The sequence below is a fragment of the Danio aesculapii genome, chromosome 4, assembly GCF_903798145.1.
Source record: "Danio aesculapii chromosome 4, fDanAes4.1, whole genome shotgun sequence".
Lineage (NCBI taxonomy): Eukaryota > Metazoa > Chordata > Actinopteri > Cypriniformes > Danionidae > Danio > Danio aesculapii.
The window spans coordinates 29994890-30013292 of NC_079438.1; the positions used below are offsets into that span (position 1 = coordinate 29994890).

The 18403-nt window shown below is 41.6% G+C and overlaps 6 non-coding genes across 6 annotated transcripts; all 6 read left to right on the forward strand.

The window, feature by feature from the left end:
- The first annotated feature begins 2354 nt into the window (after positions 1 to 2354).
- On the forward strand, positions 2355 to 2436 carry trnas-aga (transfer RNA serine (anticodon AGA)). The gene has a single exon. It is a non-coding gene; the product is annotated as a tRNA-Ser (tRNA).
- A 230-nt stretch (positions 2437 to 2666) lies between these two features.
- Positions 2667 to 2748, forward strand: trnas-cga (transfer RNA serine (anticodon CGA)). The gene has a single exon. It is a non-coding gene; the product is annotated as a tRNA-Ser (tRNA).
- A 343-nt stretch (positions 2749 to 3091) lies between these two features.
- trnas-cga (transfer RNA serine (anticodon CGA)) lies at positions 3092 to 3173 on the forward strand. Its single transcript has one exon. It is a non-coding gene; the product is annotated as a tRNA-Ser (tRNA).
- A 343-nt stretch (positions 3174 to 3516) lies between these two features.
- Positions 3517 to 3598, forward strand: trnas-uga (transfer RNA serine (anticodon UGA)). The gene has a single exon. It is a non-coding gene; the product is annotated as a tRNA-Ser (tRNA).
- Positions 3599 to 3847: 249 nt separating this feature from the next.
- Positions 3848 to 3929, forward strand: trnas-aga (transfer RNA serine (anticodon AGA)). Its single transcript has one exon. It is a non-coding gene; the product is annotated as a tRNA-Ser (tRNA).
- Positions 3930 to 4277: 348 nt separating this feature from the next.
- Positions 4278 to 4359, forward strand: trnal-caa (transfer RNA leucine (anticodon CAA)). Its single transcript has one exon. It is a non-coding gene; the product is annotated as a tRNA-Leu (tRNA).
- Positions 4360 to 18403: the final 14044 nt, after the last annotated feature.

An 18403-nucleotide genomic window follows, 5' to 3' on the forward strand; every position in this document is an offset into this window, starting at 1 on the left:
GTTCTGAAAACTTGTTGAGGATTTGTTGCAAATCTACTGAAACACTGTTGAACATTTACAACCTAATTTGGTAACACGTAACTTACCAAGTTTATTAAATGTTGAGGATTTGTTGCATATCTACTGATACACTGTTGAACATCTAGAACCTAAATGTTGAGGATTTGTTGCATATGTACTAATAAACTGTTGAACATCTGTTGAAGATTTGTTGCATATCTACTGATACACTGTTGAACATCTAGAAGCTAAATTGGTAACACTTATCTTACCAAAAGTTTAATAAATGTTTACATGCTGTTGACATTGTATTGATTGCCTAAGAACATTTAAAGACTATCTACAGATACTATCCAGATGAAAGTAAACAGATAAGAACTTGAAAAGTAACTTACGGTCAGCAGACTATCTAAAGGGGACCATCAAAATAAAGTGTTTCCCGGCTCCTTTTCGTTGGCATCTTGTTGAAGGCATAGAAAAAATCCAAGACAAATGATTGGCGAAATGACCCAGTGGCCTAAGGGATAGGGCATCAGCCTCCGGGGCTTGGGATTGTTGGTTCAAGACCCATCTGGGTTGTCTTTGAAGGTCTCACTTCAATTTGGGAGCAATGTTTGGTGGATGAAACATGGTAGCTGTGAAAACCTTCTTGAGATGTGTTTGCATGTCATTAACTTCCTGCATTGCCATGCATATTGCCTGTTATGACTAAAAGGGTAACGAGATACCTAACGCAAAAGGCCATTTTGAATCCTGCATGGTGCCTACAGAGAAGAGACTGTGTACAAAGACAAAAATGGTGCTTACACAAAAAGCTGGTGGGTTGTTCAAGATCCATAAACAAATCTAACAACCGAATCATTGCCGCTCCTTTTTTTGTCTGTATAATTGTACATGTTAGACTGATTTAGATCAGAAGTCCACTAAATGTTCATTCACTAAAGTCACAGCAAAAGCTGCTACAATTAACATAGGATTACCTTGGATAGCACAGCACCGCTGCTTTCTCTATGACAGTCATAGGGCTCGTCCAGGATTTGAACCCGGGTCCTCTCGCACCCTAAGCGAGAAAAATACCCCTAGACCAACGAACCCTGTAGAAGCAGTATGCAGTGCCACAAAAAATTCTGTGAGACCGATCCACTCTACTCTTTGTTCATGTTGTTTTTGTTACGTGTGTCAGCAACTCCGTGGAGGCATATTACAGTTCACAGTAAGTATAAAACAGTCCAGTGGCCTAATGGATTAGGCACCAGCCTTCAAACCTGGGGATTGTGGGTTTAAAGTACCAACTGGGTTGTCTTTGATGCAGTTCCTTTTAAGTTGACTGTGCAAGACAATCCAGTGTTACCTTTAAAAAGCTAGGTTCATACCCTTTGGTCAAAAAGACTTGAATCTCACTGTCACGTTACAAACCTACATGGTTCCGCTAAGCTTTGGTAATGGAGATCTTGACTTCAAGTACCCCGTGGCTTTCAACTAATGCTTTCAAGCAATGCTTGTGCCGCTTTTTACAACCTCAGGCCATTTATGCCTGTCAGTTTGTCAGAGACCTCGTTGTTCTTTTCATATCACTTGGTGGCTGTCTATTGTGGTGTGGCCTGCGAGAGCACGTTGCTCTGAATTCAGATCATCAGCTTGTGTGGAAAGAGTGCCCATGAAGTTAGCTGAGTGTGTTAGAGAGCTATGCTGTCCCTACCTCCCAGAGATTGTACGGAAAAGTTGCACAATAGCTAGTGCACCTTACTCTACCCCTGTTGACCCTGTGCTTGGTTGCCACCTCAGCAGGAGAGAGAAAGCAGACGTTTGTAGTCGTGGCCGAGTGGTTAAGGCGATGGACTAGAAATCCATTGGGGTTTCCCCGCGCAGGTTCGAATTATGCCGGCTACGGTGTTTTGCACGTCCACTTATGTTGTTGTTCTCTTTTCTTTCAAGCCTCCTATGCGTAATTGCAATCCTCCTCTGCATCTCACAAACAAGCCCCTGTCACTTAGTGACCAGGTAGCTGTGGGTGAGTGACAGTGGTTTGCCGCGACCGTACAGTGATCCATACTCTGTGTTGTGGCCAGAGAAATCCCAGTTTGAATCCCGGTCACAAACCAGTGTCCCTTAGTGTCCAGGTAGCTGCAGAGCTTATCGGTGAGCGAGCGGTGTGCCGTGATCGTGTAGTGGTCAGAACTCTGCGTAGTGGCCGCAGCAACCCTGGTTCGAATCTGGGTCACGGCAGCGTATTCCTGTTAACTGCGAGCAATGCTTGTGCCGCTTTTTACAACCTCAGGCCATTTATGCCCCAACTGTGCTGCGTTCAATGTTGCCCAAATTCAGCAGAAAAAGTCAACGGGCTACCACCATGCGTAGTCGTGGCCGAGAGGTTAAGGCGATGGACTAGAAATCCATTGGGGTTTCCCCGCGCAGGTTCGAATCCTGCCGACTACGTTGTTTTGCACGTCCACTTATGTTGTTGTTCTCTTTTCTTTCAAGCCTCCTATACGTAATTGCAATCCTCCTCTGCAACTCACAAACAAGCCCCTGTCACTTAGAGACCAGGCAGCTGTGGGTGAGCGACAGTGGTTTGCCGCGACTGTACAGTGATTTCTCACCCCAACCTCTGCTGTATCTAGTGTTGCCCACATCCGGCCAACAGAGCAGACAAGTCAAGGCCAGGTGTAGTCGTGGCCGAGAGGTTAAGGCGATGGACTCGAAAACCATTGGGGTCTCCCCGCGCAGGTTCGAACCCTGCCGACTACGTCGGTTGGTATTTCCACAAAGTCCACTTGCTTATTTTGCTCATTGCCCCCTAACGGAAATGCCGTCCTCCTCTGAATCTCACAAACAAACCAGTGTCCCTTAGTGTCCAGGTAGCTGCAGAGCTTATTGGTGAGCAAGCGGTGTGCCGTGATTGTATAGTGGTCAGTACTCTGCGTTGTGGCCGCAGCAACCCCGGTTCGATCCGGGTCACGGCAGCGTGTTCCTGTTAACTGCGAGCAATGCTTGTGCCGCTTTTTACAACCTCAGGCCATTTATGCCCCAACTGTGCTGCGTTCACTGTTGCCCAAATTCAGCAGAAAAAGTCAACGGGCTGCCACCATGCGTAGTCGTGGCCGAGAGGTTAAGGCGATGGACTCGAAATCCATTGGGGTCTCCCCGCGCAGGTTCGAACCCTGCCGACTACGTCGGTTGGTATTTCCACAAAGTCCATTTGCTTATTTTGCTCATTGCCCCCTAACGGAAATGCTGTCCTCCTCTGAATCTCGCAAACAAACCAGTGTCCCTTAGTGTCCAGGTAGCTGCAGAGCTTATCGGTGAGCAAGTGGTGTGCCGTGATTGTATAGTAGTCAGTACTCTGCGTTGTGGCCGCAGCAACCCCGGTTCGATCCGGGTCACGGCAGCGTGTTCCTGTTAACTGCGAGCAATGCTTGTGCCGCTTTTTACAACATCAGGCCATTTATGCCCCAACTGTGCTGCGTTCAATGTTGCCCAAATTCAGCAGAAAAAGTCAACGGGCTACCACCATGCGTAGTTGTGGCCGAGAGGTTAAGGCGATGGACTTGAAATCCATTGGGGTTTCCCCGCGCAGGTTCGAACCCTGCCGACTACGGAATAGCCAGCTGATTTTGCTTTTTCTCTCTGTGAGAGGAACTGTGGCTTTTGCTCTGAATTCAGATCATCAGATTGTGTGGAAAGAGTGCCCATGAAGTTAGCTGAGTGTGTTAGATTAGAGAGCTATGCTGTCCCTGCTTCCCAGAGATTGTACGGAAAAGTTGTACAAGAGCTAGTGCACCTTCCTCTACCCCTGTTGACCCTGTGCTTGGCTGCCACCTCAGTAGGAGAGAGAAAGCAGATGTCTGTAGTCGTGGCCGAGTGGTTAAGGCGATGGACTAGAAATCCATTGGGGTTTCCCCGCGCAGGTTCGAATCCTGCCGACTACGTTGTTTTGCGCGTCCACTTATGTTGTTGTTCTCTTTTCTTTCAAGTCTCCTATACGTAATTGCAATCCTCCTCTGCAACTCACAAACAAGCCCCTGTCACTTAGAGACCAGGCAGCTGTGGGTGAGCGACAGTGGTTTGCCGCGACTGTACAGTGATCAGTACTCTGTGTTGTGGCCAGAGAAATCCCAGTTTGAATCCCGGTCACAGCAGCGCGTACCTGTTAACGGAAAGCCATGCTGGGCTGAGTTTTCGTCACCTCAGGCCATGGCTGGATTTCTCACCCCAACCTCTGCTGTATCTAGTGTTGCCCACATCCAGCCAACAGAGCAGACAAGTCAAGGCCAGGTGTAGTCGTGGCCGAGAGATTAAGGCGATGGACTCAAAATCCATTGGGGTCTCCCTGCGCAGGTTCAAACCCTGCCGACTACGTCGGTTGGTATTTCCACAAAGTCCACTTCCTTATTTTGCTCATTGCCCCCTTAACGGAAATGCCGTCCTCCTCTGAATCTTGCAAACAAACCAGTGTGCCTTAGTGTCCAGGTAGCTGCAGAGCTTATCGGTGAGCGAGCGGTGTGCCGTGATCGTATAGTGGTCAGAACTCTGCGTAGTGGCCGCAGCAACCTCGGTTCGAATCCGGGTCACGGCAGCGTGTTCCTGTTAACTGCGAGCAATTCTTGTGCCGCTTTTTACAACCTCAGGCCATTTATGCCCCAACTGTGCTGCGTTCAATGTTGCCCACATTCAGCAGAAAAAGTGGACCATGGCTTTGGTAACACCTAATGACTTCAATGTCTTTCACGGTGCAGCTCAGCAGTGGCATGGCACAGCTCTGAAACGCCGTTTCCTGGAGGACGACTGCATCTGTTTTTTTTAAGAGGACGCAGGTCTGTGCTGTGATGAGAAAGTGTTGTCAGCCGGTAAGGATATAACTGCCTGAATGTAGATTATACTGGTTTTTAACAAGTTTTGATAAAGACGGCTGAGACTACACTTAGCCTCGGATAAGAAACAGATTATACTTTAAGTGTGTGTGTTCTATTTGATTGTGGATCCGTTTCACAGATCTGGAGTCAGCTCTAAACAGTCTAGTGGATGTCTGACGTTTATGCTTGAGATACTGTTCAGAATTGTACGCTGTAGTGAATGGTGCCCATGGAACGAATGGTGCCATTATTAACGTGAGACAACGAAAATACCAACGCAAACCTCTCCTGTATTCTGACATTCCAATACTTCAGAGTTCAACTTTATCTGAAACAGTCAAGAGCAAGAGAAGAGCACGACGTGACCAGAAGAGGGCGCGCAGGACACAGGAACGGAGAGGAAGGGAGATGCTACCTCCCTTGGACCCTCCTCTGTTCTTACCCTCTCCTGACTACCTACCCTCGGAGTGCACACAGCTCGCGCAGCTGACCCTGAAGACCAGAGACTCTGCTCGCTAAGACGGGAGGTCTCAAAGTCATCGTAAATTAGGGGTGTCTCTCATTGCTAATACCTTGTGGAATGCTTAATGCCTTAAAAGTATCTAGACAATGTGTATGAGAGTGTTTGTATGTTGATTTATGTTCTAAGATGTGCCTATGGAACAGCTATAAATTTGTTCACATAAGACATGACCTATAAGTTTTGCTGAATAGTAGAATTCTTAACTGAGTGGTCAGACCACATTATATTGGTTGGTCCTTTAGTGATTTATAATTAGTGTTTTGATATATTAGGTAAAACCCAGATGGTGTACCGGTAATTACATGCAGTATGTCAAGTCCTCACTGATATATGAGGTGTAGATATGTGCATGACCTGATTTGGGAAGTATAAAAGCTGAACCAAACTGACCAGCTTTGCGCTTTCCGACTTCTGTATATTGAGGTTGGTTGCCCTTTATCCTCAACGGAGGATAAAGTAAGGATTTTGTTTCTGTCATTTGTCTTTTGTTTATTCTACCTTTTCACTGGATTTTATTTTATTAATAAAAGTGTATTTTATTACTTTTCTTCAACTGGAGTGGACATTGACTTCATTTTCCAGCACCCATCAAGAGTTACCCTGTGTGGTAAAGTAAGAATCTAATTTATTCTCTAGCAAAATACATTATAAAGACGATCCTTTAACTAAACTCTAGCTAAGAAATATAGCGAAGGGAGGATTCTGGTTTATCTTTATTTAATTAGGGTGATTAAATAAAGGCGATCCAGCACATGGAGGCCCCAGGCGAGGAACGTTAATATTTTGCGAAAAGAAACATAATTAGATTAGAGAGAAAAGTAGGGGACGCCCGAAAAAGAAATCTCTCGAGTAAGTATAGAATAAAGTGCACATAGACCTAAATAAGGATCTATATTCTATACAAACAAAAAACATGACTGCAGCTTCGGGTATTCAAATCCACCTTATCTCAAATGAGGAGTTAAAATCGTGTACAATAGGTAATTGTGTTTACATAGGCGTAAATGATCAAGAAAATAACTGGCTGGAATTGTATGACGCTATAGATAAAGCTACGGGTACCGGTGAACAAGTAGAGTTAATTCTGCATAACCACAAGGGTCCCGCACAATTCCCAGAGCGATTCAGAGGCCGGTTAAAAGTGTTAAAAAATAACACAACCATAAGCCCTGAATACTATGTTGAATCAGAAGAAGAGAGAGCTGGTTCAATCTTGGGCGAACAGGCTTTGGCTGGCGCTCAATACAGGTCGGAGGTCACTTTCCTACCCCAGCACATGGGGAGGGAGACTGAGACAGACGTTAGAGACAAGCAATGGGGGGGACCATCTACAAGCACCCCCTATGACGAACCCCTTATGCGAAAAGTAAAAGCAAAAACAAAACATAGCCCTTTAAATCCTTTAATAGCCGTAACAAATAGGGTTCACAAAATGAGTCCTTTAAGAAAAGAAAGCTCGAGTGACTCGTCATCAGAAGAAGACAGAGTCCTGCCGGCGCGAGGCAGAATTAGGCAGAAGAATGCCAGAGCGAGTTCTAAAGACCGAAAAACGTCAGCCCATGTTGATGGACGTTTTGTTAAGGCAGGAAACAGAAGAGTTACAATCCCTGAAGGATTTAAAATACAGCTAAGAAAGGTCGAGGGTACCACCCGGTCAGAGCAGAAAGAGAACGCTGACATGATCTACCTAGCAACAGCCTGCACTGCAGATGAAATTCTGGAGCGCACTGATATAAATCAGAAAGCTAAATTAGATATGATATGCGAGCTCGCCGATGCTCTCCAAGCTTTAATTAGTGGAATAATTTGGTCTGGTATAATCGAAGACGAGGACACGTCGAAAAGATATAATCCTAAATTAGGAACGGTACATAAGATCCGAAACCACTTTGCTAAAAGTGGCTCCCAAGATAACAGAGGCAGGCAGTTAGTCACTGAGGGAAAAATGAGGCAGGAAACCCCGCTTCCCAGTGAGTTGAGTGAGACCGATAGCTCTGAAGCGACAGGCTCCTCCGAAGACGATTTTTCAGTACGAAAGTCTGTCATGTTAGCGGGAAATAATACTAAAAAGACTAAGCCATCACCAGCCGTTAGCGAACTAAGAGAACGAGCTCTTTACCCGCTAACACAAATAACCTTTCCACCTGAGGCAACGGTGATGGAAAAAGCTCAGGAGAAGTTAGAATGGGCGAACTTTATAAAGCAGATGATGATCTGATTGAAGCTATGATTGTACATCACACGCGTAAAAGAATTGCACCCGCTACAGTGAGGTTACAACTAGGCATGATATTGGGCAAAAGCCCAGACGATGAAAGAAATGAGCGGGCTGAAATGATTAAAGCGATTGGAGTTTACCCGTATTGTCTTGATAGACAGGGTAGAGTCGAATCAGTGTATGCGCTGATAAGAGAACTCCAAGAGGTGACAGAATTAGTACCGGGATTAGCAGAAGCGAAGCTTTTAGGGCCAGAAACCACCTGGGTGGAATTATCTAATTTCGCCATCAGATGGGAAAGAAAGCGAAAGCTAATCACTGAGAAACAAAGAATTCAGCCACAGAGGGCTGCAGCTCAGAGAGCTCAGAGAGCCCCGCCCGCACGAAAAGGCAGGCAGCAGAAGCAGAGAGCGGAGGTTACAGAGAGACTTCAGAAATCAGTTCAGGAGAAAACAAAGTTAAAGAATAAATTTCAAAAATCAGATTTTAAACAAAAATCCGGAGAAAGTGATTATGTCTCTAAAGAGAACTGGGAAAAAATGACCCCAGAGCAGAGACAGGAATTAATGGATAAAAGAAATAAAAAGAAGCAGCCTAAATCAAAGAATAAAACTAGAGTTGTTAACAGCAACCGAAACGCATCCCGATATCGAGAAGAATAGGGCTGCCTGACTCCAGGAAAAAAGGCCATAATGTCTGAACAAGTTACAGAAACGGCAGATATGAATTTAAACCTAAATTATGAGGGAATATTATTTGATCTTGATACAGGAGCAGACGTTACGGTGGTAAGTCAGCTACCTAAAGAAGCTAAAGAAACTGAAACCTCGTTTAATGTTAAAGACTTTAGAGGCAATATAGAAACGCATAAAGTCTATGATTGGAAAAACTTGCAAATTATCAAAGGTGTTAATAATTTAATGACACTAAAAGATGCCAGTACAATACTACAAAGCAGACAGATAGGCTGGTTAAAACAAATAAACCTGGAGCAGGAAATAAAGAGAATGGCCGAAACTAGCAAAGCCGACCATATTAAAGTCACCGAGATATTAAGAAAATATCAAAGCCACGCTGCAAGAAGTAAAAATGATTGCGGAAAATTATCTGATAAGTGGCAATACGAAATAAAGGGTGGTATACCACCACCACAAAGGCAATATCCAATTAATAGAAGCGCGTTGCCTGAAATAAAAATCACAATTGATGAATTAAAACAAAAAGGTATAATAAAAGAAGTTGATAATGCGCCAACAAATTCACCTATTCAAGCAGTAGCAAAACCGGATGGAGGGTGGAGGTTGGTAACAAATTATAAAGCATTAAACAAACAAACTGTACCAGATACAAGATATCTGATTAATGCAAGAGACGCTACGGGCGCAGCCCCAGAGGGGAAATTGCTATCTAAGATAGATCTTGCAAACGGATTTTGGTCTGTGCCGCTGAAGCCTGAGAGCAGAGCGCGCACAGCATTTACCTTTGAGAATAAACAGTATGTATATAATGTTTTACCTCAAGGATTTAAGAATTCTCCGAATGCTTTCCAAGCCATAATGATGGAAATTCTTGCCGACTTACCCATAGTAGTTTATATAGATGACATTCTAATCGTTACCAATGATGAGGAAGAACATCTTAAAATATTAGATGAGACCTTAAACCGACTGACTAAAGAAGGGTTCCGGTTAAATTATAAAAAGATGGAAATCGCTAAAGACGATGTCGAATTTTTAGGATTTCAAATAACTGGTAATGAACGATTCCTTTCACAAACTACAGAAAATAAGTTGAGGGAATTAAGAGGAAAAAAGATAACCAGTTTAAAACAATTACAGAGCATGTTGGGTACATTAAACTTTGTAAGAGATTTAATCCCTGGATATGCTAAACATGCGAAACCCCTTTATAATGCAACTAGAGGAGGTGTTTTAAATTGGAATGAGAAGTTATCCGAAATAAAAGCTAAACTCATAGATGAAGCTTTGAATAGTGGTCGCCTCGTGAGAAGAGACGAAACCACTCCGTTAGTAGTAAAAATAGCTAACACGGAGGATGAAATTGAATTAATTCTCTATAATGAGGGAAATGAAAAACACCCAGTGAGTTTTATCTCCTCTACTAAGCCAGCAAACCAGAGAAAGATGCAAAACATGAGTGGGGGTGACCTTTTGGCTACACTCGCTAAATCACTGCTAACGCTGAAAACCCTCGCACTAGATCAGCAAATTGTAGTGAAGGCTAAAGGTGAGGGGATAAATCAAATAGTCAGAGAGGCTAAAAACCTTATAAGTGAGAACAAACGTGTGCATTGTCATACGTGGGCAAAATGGTCGTTGATTTTAAACGATACTCAATTTCAATTTAAATCAGAAAAAATTCCCAAAACCGAAAAGACTACCAAAGTGCCCATAAATAAAGTTTGTTATTATACTGACGGTACGACCGAGCAGGGAATGACTAGATGGGCATGGATTCGAAAGAAAGGCCGCAAGGTCACTGAATCAGATAAAGGTAGTTTAGAGGCAGGGTTGAGCGCACAGGCTGCGGAGGTGAAAGCATTTAGAAAAGCTTTAGAAAAAGCCAAGCAGCTGAGCGACCTTAAATGTTTTATAGTGACTGATAGTGACTATATTTACCAAGCTGTGGAAGAACATTTAAGTACATGGAAACATAATGATTTTACTACTTCCAAAGGGAAGCCTTTAAAACAAGCCGATGACTGGCGAGTAATAGATGAGCTAATCTCAGAAATTACACCAATAGTATTACACCAAACCAGCCATACGTCACAGAGTACGACGGCTGCAATAGGAAATAAGGAAGTAGACAGTTATGTGCGTAGCGTACGAGCTGTCACAAAGGAAAGTCAAAAGGACTTAATTGAAAAACTTCATGTAGAATTGAAACATCCTACAACAAAATATTTAGCGCTATATTGTCATGCTTTAGGCCTAAATATACAAAACCTAAAGTCTGAATATTATAGGATAAAAGTGAACTGTCCAAATTGCAGAAAGGCAATGGATTCACGTAATAATGATTATGGGTCTATAAAAACAGATCAGGAAAATGATGAAATCAGCATGGACTTTGCTGGACCTATTAGACCTCAAACTAAAAAGAAAAATTGTTATTTTCTTTTAATCACGGATAATGCGAGCAATTACACACAAATTTATCCATGTGAACGAGCTACTGAACAAGTAGTAATTAAAAGTTTGCGGGAATGGTTTAAATATAGAGGAATACCCAATAGAATTAGAGGTGATAACGCATTTAATCTTACGGGACAGGAAGTGGAGAACTTCATAAAAGATTCAGGTGCGAAATTGATTAAATCCGTGAAATATCAACCTGCTAGTAATGGAATTGCAGAGCGCATGATAAAAGAAGCGAAATCTTGGTTTTTAAAGAACGAAGAAAAGGAATGGGACGAGCAGATTATTGACTGCTTAAAATTTCTAAATTACAGAGTCCCTATACCTGAAAAGGAGGAAAACCCGCCACGAGACAGGGCCCCAATAAAGGTAGGAGACGTAGTTTTTATACAGAAAAGGGTAAAAGGTCGTAGATTTAAACAAAATTTAGGTACAGAGGATAAAGTTATATCCGTGCCATCTAAAACTACGGTCGAATTAGAAGCTAACGGTATTTGGAGTCTCAGAGACCTAATAAAAAAGCCGGAATAATGGCAGAGAGAAACTTGACCTGTGACCTCAAGTCTAGTGAAGGCCTTTATAAGCAAAAAGGCTTCATCAGAATTATTAGAGGTTTTTCTGGACACTTGACCATTGAAAAATGGCTTAAGCCAGAATTTGATAGAGCTCTGGGAAGAAAATCTATTAGTGTACAAGGAACACCAGCTATAAGTTATAGGATCGAAGACTGCGCCGTATGTGGAAAACCTAATGTAGCGATTAAACTAGCTGAAGGCTTATACACAAATAGGCCTAGTAAAGCAGAGTTGCTAATTCAGCATGGTTTAGGAGCTCATTTCCCGTGGTGGAATGAGTTGGGAGATATCGATGCGTGTGCTTTGCATGATGTCACCATTTGTGGTGATTGCAGAGAATCACACCAGAAAGTCGAGATCGAACAATATGAGATAAAACAGGATGGATGTTTATGCCGAAACTGTCAGTCATGTAAGCAAAGGTTTATTGCCCTTGGAAGGGAATGCCGATGCATGTATGATGGGGAAGAATTTACATCTTGTGATAGATGTAAGAGTTTGTTCCATTGCAAATGCTTAAAGTTAATTAGCAAAAAGCAAATATGGATGACTCGAAAATCCAGGAAGGCCCTAGGAGCCTTAGTTGAGGGTAGAATAATGACAATGTGGGACATAAACCCAGTGTCCCTAATGACAAATGCAGATTCAAAATTCATGGCCCAAAGGCTCAGTGAACTGTCCTTTTGCCCAGGGGGAATACCAGGGGGACAGGAGTCTTTGAACGGAAACGAGAGTTTTCGTAATGGCCTGGTTTATCTCACCCATTTAGGAGGGTGGGAGACCGCTGTCAAAATGCAGTTGCATAGACATGTTAGCTACAAGCGAGGTGGCTTGGGCACATGTGTATGGCTTTTGCATGATGACGGATGGATTAAATGTGAACTTTCTGATGCTATAATAATAACAGCAAAAGAAATGACATTTAATCAATGCATCAAGGTATGCGAACCTAAGGATGAACCCAGTTATTTCACTGAATCGAACATCTCAGTTTATGGATCTTCACAATCCTTTAGAGAAGGGACAGCGAAAATCAAAATTATCAGATCCACACAACCCTATCCATTGATGACTCCTGAACCAAGTGATGAGGATAAATCTAGAATAGAAATTTTGGATTTAACTGTTCTGTTAAATTTAACTGGAAGTTACCTGGGTATTGGTGAATGTATTCAGGGAGTAAATGTTTATCTAAATAGATCAAAAGATAAATCGGATACGGGTTCAGGAAATAAATTCATACAGTTGAAAAAGTGGATCTTCAAAAAATTCAGTCGAGGGACAGAATAGGATATGAAACGAGTTGTCTCTGTTCTCTGTTGCAGGAAAGCATGCAGAAAGACGGGCCTGACCGAGGGGTGAGAGAAAGTCGGAAGTGTACGGAATCACGAATCCAGGAGATCGTGATGAGTCTAATGATAACTGGCTCTTTACTCCTAATTATTACAGGCACCATTTTTTCAGGATTAGAGATAAAAACTCAAAGTAAGGAAGAAACCCGACATGTGTGTAGACATGTCGAGATAACGGAACATTGGGTATGTCCAATTCAGGAAATAACTGTGAGAAATAAAACCTACAATAGTAGTGATTTTGAAACAATGACGAAGTCGTACATTAAAAATATTGACGACAGATTTTGGGTATGTAATCATACCAACCCAAGTGCATTATTTATACCGATCAAATATAATGGTCTGGTTAATAATAAAGTAAGATTTAAATGGGATAGGCTTATAGTTATAAATGAATCCCATGTAAAACTGATTGGGCTTGAAATCCTAAATGAAAATCAGACAGTATGGACAAATGAAAGTAGCCTAAGCGTCTGGAATTTGGAATTAGGAGTGGAATTAAGCAAATCAGTAGGACATTGTTGGCAGAATTTGACAAATGCTAAACAATGGATAATAACTGACTCCATTTCTGCACCCAGAAATGACAAAATACTTAGAGGCCTACAAGGTAGCCGAATAAGTAAAGTGAGGTTATTATCAGAAACAGGCAATGACACATCAAGGCATCGCAGATTAACAAATTGGTTAATGGCGGGAGCTAAAGGACATGTGACTTATTGGCCTGATGGTTTGAACAGTACACACCTTATATAGGTGTTTATAGTCAAACCAATAATTCCTTATGCAGAAATAGACTGGGTAACATGTAAACAACATCTAACCCAAGGAAAATATTGTGATAGTGAAAGAGATTGCATTCATAAATTGGGGATGAAACCTTTTGGCTCTAGTGGGGCTAAATTTCTCATCAGAAAGTATGGTGCATTAAAGCCAAATTCATGGGCATCCTTTTTCCAACACAATATGGTAAAATACTGTACGGATCTGTCTAAAACAGAATACTAGTATTGTTATATATCGGGTCAGTCACTTTATGATCAAAATCTAATGGATCAATATGAAAGCGAAATATTTGACAAATGGAAAGCTTATGTCAGATATAAGGGCCTTCGAGAAGAGAGGATTTTAAATGAAACCTGTCAAACAATAAAATGTTTTATCGAAACCCATTGGCTTGATAATCGAGGAATACATCCATGGATGTTAGATAGCAGTCACGGTATACCTGAAGCATTAGCTAATAAAAGTGGAATAACAGATTTTATTAAATCTATTCCGGATCAACAATATAGAATGGCTCTAGCTTTGTATGTATACAAATGGGACATGCTCTCGCGCGCAGATATAAAAGTAAGCCTAGTCCGGTCCATATGGGATTGGTAGATAGCGTGCACGGCCTATGGCATAATAAGTTTTATATTAAATTCGATTTTAGCCACAAACTCATGGAGCTTATCAACATCAATTTAATAAACTGAGTTTTTTTCATTCAAATTTTAGGAAGACTATTTTTACTAGAAATTTAGTTGATGTTTCCTATGAAAATCGAACCCAGGATTATTGGAAAGGTGGAGCTACCCTAAACATGGGTTTTAGTGGGTTTAAGTGGAATTTATATGAAGACAATGGATTGAACAACAGTGCAAGCCTAATAGGGGCAGAATTGCAAGAATGTGATCCAGATATCTTTAACAATTGGACTTATAAATATATGCCACCTTATGCCCGTCAAGGAGACGAAATAAAATTATGGAAGGGAGAGAATAGCTTTTGTTCCTGGGAAAACTATTCCATTATAACGGGAAAAATCAGGAATAATTGTGACAAAATTAACTGCTCCATCCCTTGGCATGCAATTTTTGTGTCAGTACTCCCTCTAGTGGCGAAATACGAAAACCAGGTTAAAAAACATTGTAGTGCAATTGGTATTGAAAATTTTCATATTAAGCGGAAATTAACAGAATTAATTGATGATTACATAGAGGGGACGAGCATCGGTCCTAATTGGCACTTTATGCACAATTGGATCTCAGCTGTAGATATTGTCACAGAGGATGTTCCCATACTAGTCAAAATCAGAAAGACTTTACTGAATACAGGTGTGATATTTAGTTTGTGTGCAGTTGAATTTGTTAAACAAACTGTCATAGGATGGTGGAAATGGATTAAGTTAATTTTGATCATTGCAGGCTGCATATTTGCAGTTGTGTTAATTGTATCTGTCTCCCTCAAGATGGCACAACTTTGTGGTGCTCTAGGGAATCTTTGCAGTCCATGCAGAAGAATAAATTATGGGCGGTTGAGGTCAGAGGTATCGAGATGACGAGTAAAACACATGTTTGATACCTGTATAAAGGCCTGTTGTGCAAATTGTCTAAACAAACGCCTTGAGGTACAGACTCGCTTGATACAGCTCTCTGATAGACTAAAAATCTTTGAAAATCTGGAAATGGCATCTGTGAATGAAAATCATGGAAGAACTGATAACATTGTGTCGGGAAAAAAACCTTGCTCAGGTAATTAAATTCTAATCATCTTAAATTGTGAATGAATAATTTACTATGATGACCCAGTAATATGGGAATTTAATGAGAAGGAAAATCAGTTATGGTTGCATTAATAGTAGTAATGCTGTTTATTCGATCATAACGAGGTGCCAAACATATCTGGGCGCAAGGCACAGTGTTATCAGTGGGTTTTTAAGTTTTATGTTTTTGTGATTTTTTGAAAAAAGATTAAATTTTATTTGAACTTTTTTTTTTTTTAAATCACTGTATATGAAACTGGGGACCAACCGTTTTCATTTATGTACTCCATAATGATTGTTTAACAATGTTAGAACAGATTATGGGATAATAATGAAACAGACAGATGTAATTGTTATATAATTATGACATTTGGGTAATTATGACATATTGATTTTTTTAGACTTCGAGAGGGGAAGGATCAAGTGACGACAACCTGACCTATAACACCTGTAACCATAATAAGAGAATGTGCAAAATTTGTTATCACAGCAATGGGAAGGAATTTCAATGTTGTATGAAATGTTTTATGCACAATGATCTAAATTTTAACACGATTCACTATATTCTCTGTTGGAATGAGGGCCAATTACAGCCGTTGTTGTCGAAATTAACGACCGCTAAAGTTCAATTATTTTTACCATGGGCTCCCGTGGTTATACACGAAGCAGGGCGGCGTAGCAAGTTTTTGTTCGACCTTATTGGGTAAATGGCAAAGTCCAAATGGGTATAGTCGATTGTAATGGAACCCTGCATATCCTACCCACAGGAATATGTCCTGGTGTGGAGGGACGGCCGTTGGGAGAGTACCAAGATGGAGGAAATCCTTTGGCACAACGGGTTAATTCTGCGACTGTCGAACGCCCAGATTTGGAATTTACCAAAGACCTCACGGCCTTTCTCGCAGACGAAAAGAATTGGCCGACGCCTATTGGCTTCTATGGGTCAAAGTAAATTGCTAACTGTCCAGCTATTTTACCGTAAAAGAGAGAAATTATTCAATCTTTGGTTAATAGGCACGGATGGATGGGCTGTTCAACTCCAACAGTGTATATATGAAACTTGTGTGTTAAATGAATTAGATAATGAGTATTTTGTGTCTCAACTCCATATGGCAAGAGGGGATGTAGTGAATGGTGCCCATGGAACGAATGGTGCCATTATTAACGTGAGACAACGGAAATACCAACGCAAACCTCTCCTGTATTCTGACATTCCAATACTTCAGAGTTCAACTTTATCTGAAACAGTCAAGAGCAAGAGAAGAGCACGACGTGACCAGAAGAGGGCGCGCAGGACACAGGAACGGAGAGGAAGGGAGATGCTACCTCCCTTGGACCCTCATCTGTTCTTACCCTCTCCTGACTACCTACCCTCGGAGTGCACACAGCTCGCGCAGCTGACCCTGAAGACCTGAGACTCTGCTCGCTAAGACGGGAGGTCTCAAAGTCATCGTAAATTAGGGGTGTCTCTCATTGCTAATACCTTGTGGAATGCTTAATGCCTTAAAAGTATCTAGACAATGTGTATGAGAGTGTTTGTATGTTGATTTATGTTCTAAGATGTGCCTATGGAACAGCTATAAATTTGTTCACATAAGACATGACCTATAAGTTTTGCTGAATAGTAGAATTCTTAACTGAGTGGTCAGACCACATTATATTGGTTGGTCCTTTAGTGATTTATAATTAGTGTTTTGATATATTAGGTAAAACCCAGATGGTGTACCGGTAATTACATGCAGTATGTCAAGTCCTCACTGATATATGAGGTGTAGTTATGTGCATGACCTGATTTGGGAAGTATAAAAGCTGAACCAAACTGACCAGCTTTGCGCTTTCCGACTTCTGTATATTGAGGTTGGTTGCCCTTTATCCTCAACGGAGGATAAAGTAAGGATTTTGTTTCTGTCATTTGTCTTTTGTTTATTCTACCTTTTCACTGGATTTTATTTTATTAATAAAAGTGTATTTTATTACTTTTCTTCAACTGGAGTGGACATTGACTTCATTTTCCAGCACCCATCAAGAGTTACCCTGTGTGGTAAAGTATGAATCTAATTTATTCTCTAGCAAAATACATTATAAAGACGATCCTTTAACTAAACTCTAGCTAAGAAATATAGCGAAGGGAGGATTCTGGTTTATCTTTATTTAATTAGGGTGATTAAATAAAGGCGATCCAGCACAAGGCCCAGCCCCTCAGCCCCCCCATAACACCCAGTCCCAACTAAAGCCCATTCCAGCCCTTCCCGCCAGGCTTCCTACAGGAGCCTCCCCGCTCCCTCATCTTGCCATGTTATGTCCAGCTCCCTTATATAGCTCCAGTCTCCTTACCCTCCATAGCCCTCCCTTTGCAAGACTCCCTGCAAGAACCTCTCTTTTCACATTATATCCAGCAGCTGGATATAGCTCCATTTTCTTGCTTTTTGGGGGGTTTTTTTCTTACAAATACGCGGCTGCTGTCCCGAGCGATCAATTACTGCAATTTGGGGAGTTCTGAGATCCACCGAGCTCAGGCTCCCCTCTCGCTCTGCAAACGGGAGGAAGCCCCGGGCTCGAGGATCCCTTGAGCTCGGGGCTCTCTCCCGGGACAGCATGCCAAACAAGCTATTGATGAATCATCAGCTAAGTGTGAACTCTTGAAATACTATGAATTAGCACACTGTGTGTACATGTAAACAGCAAATACAATAAAAAAGCTTGTCAATTCATTCATCATTTTCTTGAAGTATGCATCTAACCCCAGTCAGTTTTTTTGTTATGCTACTGGTCCTGGTAAACCATGTTTGACCCTTTAAACCACTTTACTTGTTTTGTATGAATGATTTACACAAGCAGACCCTTTAAACCTGTGTGTCCCAACAAACCATGATACATATGACCCTGTACGCCTGTGAAAAAAACAGGTGTAATTTTTCAACAACTCCATGGTCACAAGTGATTTTTTAAGTGAGATGTATCATAATGAGGCCAGATTGTTTGATATATAAATTTAATTTGTAGGTTGTAATGAAAGGTGTGTCCCCCTAAACTACAGTGGTTACATGCTGTCCCTGTAAATACTATATACCTGTATGTGTGCATGTGTGTGTGTGTGTGTAAGAGAGAGAGAGAGAGAGAGAGAGAGAGAGAGCAAGCAAGTGTCAAGTGGAAAACGAGGGAGAAATGTATCAATAAGCCCTGTTCAT